At 34.8% G+C, this 14,806-nt stretch overlaps 1 pseudogene; it reads left to right on the top strand.

The window, feature by feature from the left end:
- Window positions 1-10,151: 10,151 nt before the first annotated feature.
- Window positions 10,152-11,511, top strand: LOC144454809 (kinetochore protein Nuf2 pseudogene; annotated as a pseudogene).
- Window positions 11,512-14,806: the final 3,295 nt, after the last annotated feature.

Genomic DNA, 14,806 nt, shown 5'->3' with positions numbered 1-14,806 from the left:
CTTTACTTCTCATAATCACTGGGACTTCTTTTAAGGAAATCAAAATAAAGGAGAAAGTAGAAAAGGTACACATTATCCCTGCTGTCATACCTGCTACAGTTGAACCAAAGATAAACTGAGAATGCTATTAATAAACTTGAAAAGGATGGGGCTTACATTCTCGTATTTTTATGCAACTACAAAAAGTAACTGTTTTGTCCACTTATGCAGTAGTCTGTAGAGTAATGAATAATAAAAAATGATATTCCTCAGAGGAAGAATAAAAAAAATAATAAAATAGAATAATAGATAAATAATAAAAAACAATAAATTGGCAAATTTTACGTTATTAAAATGTGTATACAAATGTATACAAATATGTATACAAACATACAAAAAGGTTTATGAAGTCAGCTCAAGATCAAGTGATCAACACTGAAAATTACAGAAAGATTATCCTGGAACCTATTGATGAATGCAGTACTTTCAAGGATGCACATAACTGCAGGTTGCAAAAATTTATTACTTGGTGGCTAGAATTATACAACAGCAGTTTGCTAACTTGCACATACTAAGATAAGACTAAATTCCATACAACAAAAATGGACCTCACAATATCCTTGAGAAGTCAACAAATGAACTGTAGTGAAAACAGGCCCTTATATCACAGAAAGAAATGTTCACACAATCCTGGAATTAAAAAAAAAATCATGAACATTTTAGATGCCACCATCTCAAATGATATAACATACATGCAGGTCTTTTCAAACCTTAAAGCCCTATATATGTGTTGGTTATTTTCATTTTTCATGTGTTTTTTTTTCTTTTTGGTGAGGCAATTGGGGTTAAGTGAATTGCCAAGGGTCACACAGCTAGTAAGTGTCAAGTGTCTGAGGTCACATTTGAACTCAGGTCCTCCTGACTCCAAGGCTGGAGCTCTCTCCACTGTGCCACCTAGCTGCCCCTATTTTTCATATCTTTAAGCCACATAGAATTTTTAAAAGCTTTCAAAAATATAGAAATCTAATTGAAGAAACAAAAACTAAGGGGGAATAGAATCTCCATCATCACATCTGCTCCTAGAGTTATCAGTAAGATTCATTAAATAATCATATAAAAGATGAGCTTATTCTCTGGAGCCAACTTAAATCAGCTTCTAAGAGCTGGTGGTTGAATTTCTGGTGAGAGCATTCACACTTTGGAAACTGACAAACACGAAGAATCTGGGCTTGATTTATTTTGTTGACTTGATGGATAAAGTGATAATAATACAGATTAAGCCTAAAAGTTTAATCTGTGTAAGGTTTTTTTTTTGGAGGGCCTATTGTTAAACATTTACCAGCACATTCCTGCTTACATCCTAATTCTTTTAAGCAATTATGTAAAGTAGTTATTTTATTTACCTGTGCAATAGCTATAATATACCAACAGGGGAACAGCGTCTTGTTCCAGGACTCTTCCTATCTGAACTTCATTGAAAAACATAAGACTTAGGATGTTAACAATAATAAGCAACAATAAATGAAAGTAATAAAATGTATTCACACAGCACTTTTAAGTTTTCAAAATATTTCACATACATTATGCCATTTGGGCCTTGAAAAAACTGTGTAAGCTTAGGACTAGAGGTGTTAGTATATTTCCCTCTGCCCCTTTACAGATGAATTAATTGTGGCTCTAAAAAGTAAAGTAGATAAAAGTTTACCAGAAAATAAGAGTCTGAGTCAGTGTTTGAATCCAGGTCTTTCTGAGTTTCCCCCAACATACTGGAAACCTAAAATGAAAATAAGGCTACATCAAGGCATATATTATACTCGTATATATTAATATATACAGAAGGTATATTATTACCCATTATGTATGTATAGGGAATATCTAATAATTGTCTTATATTTGGAGAACATCTGGAAGTAAAACAAAAGGATCTTAAAGTATAATTCCACGTATGTTGTCATCAAAATGATGAGTGTGAATTGTGGATATAATCTGGTAAGTCTACAAAATACTCTTAGGGCAAACTATATTATATTTGCTGCTTCCAAAATGAGGAAACTGAGTAATGGTGAAATGAGATGACTTTATCTTGTTCCTGTAATAAACAAAACTAAAAATATGTAGCTAAAAACTTCCTAAGTCCATAGATAAGTTTATTTACCTGAAAATACACAAACTTGATTTGATGAGAAATGTTTTAGGTAATATGTGTGATACAGAGTAGAATATTCAAATGAAATATAAGCAACTTGATTGAATATAAAGAGTTCCAACCGGAGTTAGAGGCATATAGTGCATGGAAATAGTAAGTGCATAATAAATGCTTGTTGACTGACTGACTTATTACATAGGACACCCTGGACAAGTCACTTAACTTTTTTTGGCCTCAGTCTCCTCATATGTAAAATGAGGGCTTAAAGTAACTGTCCTTAGAGATTTCTTCCAGCTCTAGATCTACAATCCTGCAAGCAAAAACAGCATTATTACTCCCATTTCAACATGATGACAAAAGTATATTTCAGGAAGAAATAAACTTGGGAAGAGAGTTCTTAATTATAAAACTATCTCCTGGTCAACATATTACAATTAGTTTCATTTCAAGTGATGAAGAGCTGAATATATTAACTGCTCTATTGTGAATATATTAATCAAACAAAACATTTTTCATCATGAAGATGGTTGTTTGTTATTCTTGATGAAGGTAACAAACTACATCTGACCCTACCTCATCTCTACCTGCCTGACTCGTAGGCACTGACTTTACACAGTAAGAAATCCATGATATCCTAGGCATGTTTACATGAAGTATCTCTTTGGAACAAGATATTTATGTATTCATTATCATGTCTTTTTTTTTTTAAAATACACTGCTAGACTCATTGCTATATTATTTCATGTAAAACATTTTTGCCCTTATTATTTGCCCCCCAGGCAAAAATACTTTGGGGACTAAATATATTGTACATGTGGACAAACTTAGTATAAGTAATCTAAGAAACTCTGCTTCCTATTGTTTGATGTGTGTAGAAACTATATCCTGAGCTACTTAATTCAATTATTGGTTGGCTTTATGAAAACAGTTGTTTAAATGCTCATCTTCCTTCAGATCTCAACAAAAGTACAAGCAAAGATCATTTTAAGGGTAATATAGAGCAAAGCGAACCAATATCAGGCAACAATTTGGCTCAGAAGAGCCAATGTTTTAGTTCAAAACTGTTAAAGTTCATAATGTGAATATTAATAGAAATCGTGTCCCTGATTCATTGCAGTACTTTGTAGTTTAGTCAATGCTTGTACAAGGGATCAATCTATGGAGCATGTAAGAGATCAACCAGGCTCCTCTGGCCACAAACACACATATTCACTGGATGACTATGTCAATACTCCTGTGATTTCTGTCATGCAACCACACTAGGAAAATTTTTATGGTGCTTGAGAAATCCAATTCCTCCCTCCCATGGAGGTGGCATGCTATTTTGCATGCCAGAGGAAGATCTCTGAAATTCCTAAGGGGGTCACACAGTAGTAGTTTCTTCTGTCATGTGGATTTCAATGTTCTTCATATGGCTTCATTGCTCCTCAATAAAATTGATTGAATCTTCTCAAAAAGTCATAATGGTTATTTGGAAAACTAAAAGAGTTGTTTACAGTTATGTTCACTAGCTCAAACTTTGGTTTCCAACTTTTTCTTTTGTGGGAAGTGGAGTTAAGGAGTGCATACCTGTGATTTTATCGATATAGAAATACTCTCCACTAGTTCATATAAATAATTCATAATCTATAATTTAGATGGTCATCTGTGACAGTGAGAGGCTAAGTACTTTGCCCATGGTCACCCTGCTGGTTTATTTGAGAAACAAGAACTGAACCCAGATCTTCCTGCCTGAACAGCTCCAAGACCAGTACTTTGTTATACTGATCCTCATTTCCATTGGCCAAAGGGTGAGGCTGAAGAATGGATTATTATTTCTTAATTTTCCCCTTTTATCCTATGACAAGAAATTCATGTGCTAATGATATCCTCAATATAAATAGAAATGATAAAGACTATTGGCTTACTCCTCTTAAGTATCCTTTTGTATATTTCATATATTTACATGAAAGCTTTATAGTATTTCTTCTTAGTTCCCCTGAGGATTTATTAAGCTTCACTCATTTTTCCAACCTTGACACATATTTAACTTTACCAACTTTTAGTCACTCATCTGTTTTTCTTGAAACCACATAAAACTATGTTCACATTTCTTTCTGTTGAATGTGCCCTTAAGTGGCTGCTCTGCTCTGAGAATTGACTATATCAAGTGGAACAGAATAATTATGTTTGTTTGCTCTACTAAATATATCCTCTTGGTAAAACTAAGTAATGCACAACAGTTAGATATACTGGCCACCATTACATATGAGACCTATTCTCTATTGTATGTCATGGAAGATGTAGTTTTCCCAAATACAGTTGGGGCTAGAACCTCTGTTTGATTCCTTTTCATATTCTGTCCTGAGACCACAAATAAAGAAACTCAGCTCTGAAACTGAAATTTTGTCAAGTACTTGAGGTACTACAGATGAATTCTCTCTCATACTGCAGAGTTCCTCAAACTGTAATCCAAGAAAACTCAAGGACTCTACCTTGGAACTTTGTTGTGAAATTACTGTTTTTACTCTTTTTAAATTTGTGTGGATTCAGGTGTAAACATCTTTTTTTCTCTTGCCCCCAAATGTTCAGTGGCTTAATGCCTCTAAAATTAAACACAAATTCTTTATCATAGTACTTAAAACTTTCCACAATTAGGGTAAAAACTAAACCATTTTTACAGCCTTTTTTAATATTATTCCATTTCATACAATCTACTATACTTGGATTTGAAAATCTGCTTTGCAAATTCACATTCAGAATGGCATAATCAGATAGCAGTCTCCCTGAAAAAAATATCTAGTATGTTTTATTTGACTGTGTGCTTGGTATGAGTTAATAATATAATATGGCACTAAAAAAATCTATTTTTCTTTCTTGGGCTGCATCAAGAGAACAGAGACTGCAGGGAAAAGGGGTCATAGAACTTTTGTATTCAGTACTGATTGGACTACATGTAGAATATTGTATTCAAATCTGGGTACCATATTTCAGGAAGGAAAACAATAAACTAGAAAACATTTCTGAGGAGGGCCACCGGAATGTTGAAGGGCCTCACTCTCTTCCACATGAGGATCAGTAAAAGGAACTAGAAATGTTTGGCCTGGAGTAGAGAAAACCCTAGGGTAACATGATAGCTGTCATCAAGTACTTGAAAAGCTGTCACGTGGGGGGAAAAAATTCAACTTCTCATGATTAGTCACAGAAGGCAGAACCAGAAGCAACAGGTGGAAGTGACAAGGAGGAAAATTTAGGCTACATGCAGAGGAAAAAAATAATAATAATAAACACAAACAAATGACCAAAACACTTCCTAACAATTAGAATTATCTGAGAGTGTAATGAGTTGCCTTGGGACTCGACTGCTTCCCCCTAAATGAAACTGTTCAGGCAAAGGCTGAATGTCCACTTGGGTAAATTTTAGTGGGGAATTTATTTCTGCAGTAAGCTGTATTAGCTGGTGTCTATCTTCTGATTTGGAAATTCTGTGACTTTGCTTTCCCATTTTCATTATTAAGTATTGTCTTTGCTCTAATTATAAGAAAGATCAATTTCATGTGACTACTTTTTGACCAAATCACTTTCCCAGAACCAGAGTACTGTTTTATGTTAGACAAGACTCTTGCTTCCTAAGAACATTTCTTCTGAAAGTTAGAGACAAAAATATCTGTAGGTCTCTTGGAAAATGTGAGATGTTGCTCAGGCAAAAAAAAAAAGTACCATTAACAAAGAATAATACTGAATTGGAAAAAGAGGTAATATCTTAATTGGGAACAGAAAGGCACCTACTACTTCTTACCTAGATTCTAATGGTATAATATTGTTATTATTCTTTCTTCTAAAAGAGTTCATTATTTTTTTAATCCTGAAAGTTGATCATTTTCTCTTCAATCCTTAGTTTTAATAGAGAAAGTTTGTGAATTTGAAATTTTTACTAACAAATCTCCAGTGTTATGCTTTATTAATAAGTTTCACTGCTGAAAAATTCCTTCAGAACTAGCTATTTCTGAACTCCGGATCGGTTCCAGCGTAGATTCCCGGTGGCAATAACTTCAGCTGACTGTGCGAATGAGCTTCAGGTGGTTGATCCACTTTCTGCTAAGTTGTGTGAGGAAAACCACAAGCACCCTATTTGTTTGCATTCCTAGAGGATGAGAAGATTTGTTAGCTGCATGGTTACAACTGTAGTTTGAGATAGGGGATGTGACCTTGTATCCTTATTTCAGGATAATTCTGATTCTGCAGCTCACTTTGGGCAATAAAAACCCAGAATGTTCCAAGAATACATGAAATTTTAACTTGAATATGAAGGATTGAGACTATAAAAAGAGAATAGTTTTACCTATAAAATGTGAGATATTTTTACCCCCTCAGTTTTCAGAAAATGTGTTTGGCTGATGCCAGAAAACTTACCAAGAAGTAAAATAAGCTCTGTCTATATCTTTTTTCTCCTTTTTCCCCTTTTCTTACAATCTTCCTCCAAAACCCTACAGTATTTTGCAATTTATTAGAGTACATTTTCATTTTTACCTTTTATAGTAATGAAAAAAATGAAGAGGGTTTCTTTTAATGAGTATAGTGTCCTGCAGATCCTGACTGGACAACTATAAAAAGCAGGTCAAAGCTTGGACAATCTTTCCAAATCAGGCCAAGCAAATTTCCAGGATACCAGCCACTAGGGAGAGAATTTCAAAATGACAAGCTAGATATTGTTTTGCTCATTCTGTCATGGACAATTGCAAAATGTGTGATTAAAACCCAATCCCCAGAGAAAATGTTGCAAGACAGTCTTGATAACCTGTACTTCAGTACATATGTATTATAAATTCAAGTTGCCATGAATGTAGCAAAGCAAGTATTTCTTAATTATTCATACTAAACAGTATCAGAATTTAAATTGAACTTATTCATAAAAGCTTATGTGTGACAGTGCTAAACCTGGTAAAATTATACAATAGCTTTCAAATTAAGATAGTGTTTAGTGCGAAGTTGATAAATTAGGAGCTCAGCTGAGTAAAGATGAGGAATTAAAAGAGGCCATGAAGTCAAACATCCCCAGCTCCGAATGAGTTTAGCCAGAGGAAAGGCTACTCTAGCTAAAACAAAATTCTATCATCGACAAGCTGTTCTTTTATATATAAAGGGAGCTAGGTGTCACAGTGGATAGAGTAATGAATTTGAAAACATTTCATTTCCTGCTTCAGACAATTCTCAGCTATGTGATGCTGGGCAAGTCATTGAACCTCTCTTAGCCTTAGTGTCTTCATTTATAAAACAAGGATAGTAATAACACGTACCTCACATGGTTGTTGTGAGGATAAAATACATTAACAACTATATAGTGCTTTGCAAACGTATATGAGCTACATTGATGCTATCTATTATTGTTATTCTTATTCTTATTCTTATCTCTATGATGTTGAATTCCCAACCTACATCTCAAAACTTGACTTTTCAACTGTTATCCATTCCTGTTCAATTTTAATTCTGCTTGGCACCTTATCAACTCGATCAGTTCTTTGTGTGGAACCATCAACAAGTTTCTTCTATCCCTAATTACAAATTTTAGAAAGGCTCTACTACAATGCCACATCCAACAGGCAGCCTTTCCTTCCCCATTCCCACTGCCAGTAGTTATTTCTCTTACCCTTCCCCCAGAACTGCGATTGTTATTTTCTTTGTATATAATTTTTGATGTACTTATATGTTGTTTCTCCTAATGCTAAGGACTTTTCCCCCCTTGTAACTCAACACCTTGCAGAAGATGTTTAAATAAATAATGGTTGATTATAAAAATGCTTGCCTGATTTAAAAGAGGCAGCTGTTTCTTTTTTTTTTTCCCCATTTACTACATATTCAGGTGGTCTTTTGTCTTGACTTAGATTTTCTGAGTTCTCTCCTTTCATTCTTACAAAAGCCACCAACCACCACAGGCCAAGCCCTTACCACTTTACACCTAGATGACTGAAATTCCTTTTTAAGTGGCATTCTTTTTTTTTCTTTTTTTCTTTTCTTTTTTTTTTTTTGGCAATTGGTGTTAATTGACTTGCCCAGGGTCACGCAGCTAGTTACATGTCAGGTATTTGGTCTCAGGCTGAATTTGAACTCAGGTCCTCCTGACTTCAGGGTTGGTGCTCTAACCACTGTGCCACCTAGCTGTCCCCTTTAAGTGGCATTCTTGTCACCAATCTTTCCTCTCTAGTCTTTGCTACAAGCTAGTGTCAAAATCATTTTGCTAAAACATCTATTCTGTCTTGCTTCTCCACTCACCAATAGGCTAAAGCAGCTTCCTTTTACTTCCCACTCCGCAGTGAGTATGTAATTTCACTGACGAGTATTATCTCCAGTGTACATTATTATATAACATCTGTACCTGATAAACTTCTATGACATTCATCCACATTCATCTTTAAATCTTAAAAAGTAAGTTTACCAATTGAGATGGCATCTTTCTTCAGAATCTTCAAAAATTGTAGGGATACCAATCAAACAACCCTTGCTCTCTTCATATTGCCCTTTCATTAAATCTCAAGAGTTGATTTTAGAGATTGTGAAATTCTATGATTTGCAGTGACACAACATCAAAGCAATATTTATTTATCAAATGAGATCTTATGGTTTATCAAATCAAATCTTAATTATTTTGCCTTTTCCTAATTCTATGATTTTTCTCATGCTATCCCTACTTCCCCTTCAGTTATATAAAATCATTCTTCCCATCTAACCATACTCAACCTCACACAACTTATTTATGAACCTACCACTAAGTATTGCAGTATACATTTATATATGTTTTCTCTGTATTTGTAGTCTGTACACTGTAATAATTATTTTCAAACTTTTTTTTAGTTTTTTTTTTAAATTTTTAGGCAATTGGGGTTAAGTGACTTGCCCAGGGTCACACAGCTAGTAAATGTCAAGTGTTTGGTTCAAGGCCGCATTTGAACTAAGGTACTCCTGACTTCAGGGCTGGTGCTCTATCCACTTTGCCCAAACATCTTGAAAATCTCTAGGAGGATCACTTTTCAAAATCTCTTATGCTGTTGTAGTTTTGGGTAAATACTCGTTAACATTCATATGAACATTCACATTATAAAACTAGAAGGATGGGAATGAAAGAATACCAAGAAAGACTCAATTTTGGCTACTGACTCAGAGTATTTGCACATGCTAGAGACAGTATGATGAAATATTTTATTTCAGACTAAAATGATAATATGGCCTGGAAAGTATTTGTATTCACTGCATTTGCAAAGATAAGAGAAACTAAAAAAAATATGATAAAATAATTTAAAATTACTTTAAAAAATTTATTGTGTCAATTGCTGTGCCTGGTTGTTCTAAAAAAAATCCTTTTTAAGGGAAAAAAAACTTAAAACATGATTGCAAAAGTTAAATATATTCTTAAGTATATTTTTAAATGCTTAGGACTAATTATTTTTGAGATTACATTTCTAATTTTTATAATGTAGATAGCACAATATGAAGAAATAGAAGAAATAGGGGCAGCTACATGGTGCAGTGGATACAGCTCCAGCCTTGAAGTCAGGAGGACCTCAGTTCAAATCTCAAATGCACAACACACAACGTGTCCTAGCTGTGTGACCCTGGGCAAGGCACTTAACCCCAAGTGCCCAGCAGAAAGCAAACTAAATAATTAAATAAATAAATAAGGAGATAGATAAATGAATAAATAAATAAATACACACACACACACACACACACACACATATATATATATATATATATTCACACATACACATAGATGAAATAAACTGAATGATTCAAAGAGCAGGAAGCAAAACAAACAAACAAACAAACAAACAAAAAGATGCACACCTGAATTTTCTCTCGAAAGAGGAGACGCCAAAACGTTCTCTTCAGTGGGGAAGCTGCTTGGTCTCCGCAGGCGGAGGTGGGGGAGGGGCGCGAGACTCGCAGTCCCCGCTATCACGCGATTGTGGCCGGAGGCTGGAGGCTTTAGGAAGAGAGCCCCAGCATGAAAACCCTTTTCCCAGACTGCATCCATCTTAGATTGTGACATATCCAAAATTCGATCTTGACAAGAGCTGAGGGCTTTACCCCAACTCCAACGCCTGAGGTCTTGCGCAAGATTTTCTTGCTAACCCTACAAATCGTATAAGAGATTCCGCTGGACTTCTTTTACATGATGCCAATGAACGTTGAAGTCATGTACCCACAGATAATGGAAGGCTTCTTACCATTATCTAACTTGTTTATTTGTAGGGAGTCTTTCCTTTGCATATGCCTGGTGAATGATTTTCAGTTTGATGATAGTATCCAAAGGGAAAACTTACATGTGGGTTTTTAAAAGTCATTATCAATTTCATTCACTTCAGAGAATCGTGTGGAGAAATATACATGAAACATTTATGGAAACATAAATCCTCTATGGACAAGATGCAGCAGATGCAACTGCAAAACAGGAAGCATTGATGAAATTAGAGAAATTTGACTCAGTTTCAGTTGAAGAGCAAGCTGATATCAGGCATCTCCTAAATGGCGTGCAAGAGCTGCTGCAAACACTGAATGGGTTTTGCCAAAAAACAGTGAACAAGACAAGAAGGAATTTCCCAGAAGAAGTTAGACCTTGCTCAGACCACTAAATGTCTAAATGAATCAAAAGAGTCACTGTTACTCTGAAAGAAGAACATGAGAGTTTGGAAACAAAAATGTGGACTCTCCAGAGAAGTTAAAGAATGATAAAGAGAAAATGAGAGTGCAGAAACTCAAAACTTCAAAGCTTGAAGTGACTGAGAAATATGAATCCTATGAAAGAGGCATCTGAATATAATTTACATGTAACTTGCCCTTACCATCACAAAATCATTGTGGTGTTTAAGAGCCTTGCAAAAAAAAAAAAAAAAAGCAAATGAATGCTTTCATTCCAAAAGGAGCTACAATTATGTCAAAAGAGCATGAACAAAGTAAGGAGTATCTTAAAAGAGAATCTGTTTCTGGAGAACTAGATTGAAAGTGCTCAGACAGAATTAAAGAAAATGAAGACTGAGGAAAACTTGTCGAAGAGACTAGTCATTGTCCAGAAAGAGAAGCTTGACACAACCCAACTGAAGATAAATAAGAAGCATGAGGATGTCAAACAATATAAACACTTAGTACTTGAGGAGTATAATGAAATTCAAAAGAAGAGAGGCGCCTATGTGAACAGGTGACAGCAATTAATTGTGATGTCCAAAAAAAACAGACCTGAAATACAACAGCTCAGAAATGTCACTGAAAGTGAGAAACTAAAATTCCAGGAAATCTTCCTCACCTTGAAAAGTGCTGTGGAAAAATACCATGAAGCCATGAAAATGGCAGCAGAAGAGGGCAAAGCTAGAATTAGTGAAAAAGCTACTGAGCTAAAGACAGAGTTGATCATTTAGACTACTCTGAATTGCTTCATTTTATTTGTTCAGAGCTTATACAAGCATGCAAAATTTTGTAGTTTTGAGAAATGGAGTAACCAAGTAAGACAGTTTACATATTGTGATAGGTAGGGTGGGGCTCACTGGATGAAAATTAAACAATGCTTTGATACATAATGATATTCTAAAATTATACTGTGCTTCAAAACTCATTTTAATGAAATAGATTGTCAATAAAATAATTTTCTTTGGGAAGGGGGAAGGGAGTGAATAGGAAGAAGCAGTCAAATAGTACATTCAATGTATGGTGAGATGGGGGTGGATGCACTGTGGGCAAAGACTTAGAAAAAGACAAGGGCAGGATGTTATAAAAGAAGAGGGATCATACCAATTTGCATGAATCACCAAGATAGTAACTAAATGGGAATAGAGTGAATACAGTGAGTGCATATGTTCATCTATATGTGCATGCATGTATGTATATACATAATCATATGTGTACATAACATATATATATTTATGTGTATATTTTAAAAGCTATATGAATGCCTCTTTTGACACAAAATCACTGATACTTATAAATAAAAGGCCACAGAAGCATAGAAGGTTTAAGCAACTTTTCTAACTTTTTACACACAGGATGGTATATTTAAAGCTGGAAGAAACCTTAGAGATCATAGTGACCAAAGCCTTCATTACTTGGACAATGGAACTGAAGCTTGAAGTCATTAAGTGACTTGCCAAAGGTTGAATGGGGACTAAGTGGCAGAGCCAGAATTCAAGCCCAAATATTCGGTCTTTAAATCTAGTACTCTTTTCATGTAATAAATACCATGCATGTAGTAAATGGGAGAGCTACAGTTTTAAAGCCAGGTCCTCTGATTCCAAATCTAGAACTCTTTCCACTGCATTAAAAAAAAAAAAAAACTGAGAGATGATCCTCTTAGTCATGCATAAAACAGGGACTTGCAGCTGGATACCTAATGCGCCATTTTCATAAAAAATGAATTAAAAGTAAGCTTTTATTACTTGTAGTACACTATGAAAGGCCTGACCTTCCAAATGGGTTCACATGTAACTTAGCCTTAGCTACCGCAAAGTCATTGTGGTATTTAAGAGCCTTGAAAAAAAAAAAAGAGATAATTAATTGAGCTGATCCAAGTGCCTTTGCTCATCTCACTAGACCTACTTTTCAGCTGCCCTGGGTTAATCACCAAGTCTACCTCATGCTGATGTTCTCCATTACATCATAATTAGATTGAGGCAGGCAGAGCTAGGGAAAGCTGATGGAATTATTCATATTTTCTTCCTCAGAGCCAGATGTTGTCGGATAGATTTCATTTAATTCAGTGACAGCTGCAATAATAGTTTCCATGTGCAGGGAGCTGATAGTGACATTGATAACAGAGGAAAGCGAAGTGAGGCATGTTCCTTGCCTAGTTAATCATAATTAGTCATTATTCTGAATCACCTCATTTTACGCAACGATTAAAGTAAATTGGGAAAGCCTTTAACTTATACAAATCTATGAAGCCTTTTTTAAATAATTCTGAAAAGTAGGATTATGCCCTCATGTTAATACGATAGTCTTATTTTTTCTCATCAGCAAAGAAAACTTTGACATATACCCCATGGTTTACTTCAAAATGCATTCAGAGCACCAAATAGTGCTTCTATATATATTAAAACTGATAGGTAAAAGATTGATTTTTAAATGTTATGATACATGCTGACAATTCTAAAATCAAGTAATCATTTCTACCTAGTGTTCCAAATGACACATTATAATTTATAAATTTTACTTATGAGTTATAGGCAAATCAAATGAGATAATATTTATAAAAAATAAAAACACTTAACATGATACATGTACATAGTAGACTCTATATAAATGCTTATTCCCTTCCTTTGGTTTCTTGGTCCACTAAACTTATACTCATACATACATATATGCACACATATACACAGATACACTATATATACATATATACAAACATATATAGTATGTGTACATACATATATACCACAATATAAATATTACATATATGTATATACATATATAGACTGTGCATGTGTGTAGATGCATATATATGGTTTGTGTGTGTGTGTTTGTGTGCGCGTGTATTCATTTTCATGTTGTCTCCCCCATTAGCCTTGAGAGCAGGAACTGTTTTTCACTTTCTTAGCACAGTTTCTGGCACTTAGTAGGTACTTAATAAATGCTTGTTGATATGGGGAGAAGCAACATATTTCCCATTTTTAATCCTGTGATGAATGAGGTGACCTTCCCTCACCCCTTTTCCTTGCTGATAACTCCCTCTTCAAAGTCTACATGTATCTGCCTAGGAAAATGCTTGTGTTCCTTTACAAAGCTTTCTGAAAATTACAATGAAGACATTTCCACCAGTGGAATTAATATGAGCAACTTGGAGGAGAGAGACAAATCGGTCAATCTAACTATCTCTTGGATGTTTGACTTGTTTTCTTTATCAGAAACGTAAACAACTGCTGCAGTAACACAGGGAAAAAAATTTAATAAGGTGACTAACACAAGCTGGGATCAAACAGCTATGGTAAATCAGATGCACAACCAGAAAAGGGACTAGATCTGTTCTGTTTAGCACCAGCTGGCAGAAACAGGAGTAATAGGTGGAAGTTTCAAAGTAGTTAAATTAGGCTTGATGTCAGGGAAAATCTTCCCAACAATCTGAATTATAAAGGTAGAATTGAGTGCCTTAGGAAATTTTCATCGATAAAGAGATAGAACTGCAACCCAGGCTTTCTCTATCCTAACTCAGTTCCTCTTTCACTAATCAAAAAGGAAAAACAAAACAAACAAAAATCTGCACAGTGCCTGGCATATAGTTGACACAACAAATGACTAATGACTGACTGACTACCAGGCTTTCTCATTTACCAGATGTTTAATATCAGAGCCAGAATAACTGTTTGATTCTTTGGATATGAGTTATATTGTGAGTAAGTTGATGGGTTTTAGAAATGAAAATGTTTTAGGCTGAACCAAAAAAGTAAAGTCAAATCACAGAAAAGAAATTGATTCAAAGCTAATTAGTATTAATAACTCAATACAAAATATATTGAGGGACATTGAGACACAACTCCTCTGTTTGGTGCTTTTAAGCATAATCCAGCAATGTTTTCCTACCTTTCCAGGTTCAGTGAACATTACTTCCCTTTACACACTCTACTTTCAAGCTAAACTGACCTCCTTGATGTTCCTTGTATATGGCATTGAATCTCCTGCCTCTATGCCCTTGGAGTTTCATCCCATGATTGGAATGCCCTCCCTCCT

The sequence above is a fragment of the Phascolarctos cinereus genome, unplaced genomic scaffold, assembly GCF_003287225.1.
Source record: "Phascolarctos cinereus isolate Bilbo 61053 unplaced genomic scaffold, phaCin_HiC Scaffold_7;HRSCAF=346, whole genome shotgun sequence".
In the NCBI taxonomy this organism is placed as follows: domain Eukaryota; kingdom Metazoa; phylum Chordata; class Mammalia; order Diprotodontia; family Phascolarctidae; genus Phascolarctos; species Phascolarctos cinereus.
The sequence above is the reverse complement of the archived record's forward strand: the minus strand, read 5'-3'. Positions and strand labels throughout refer to the sequence as shown.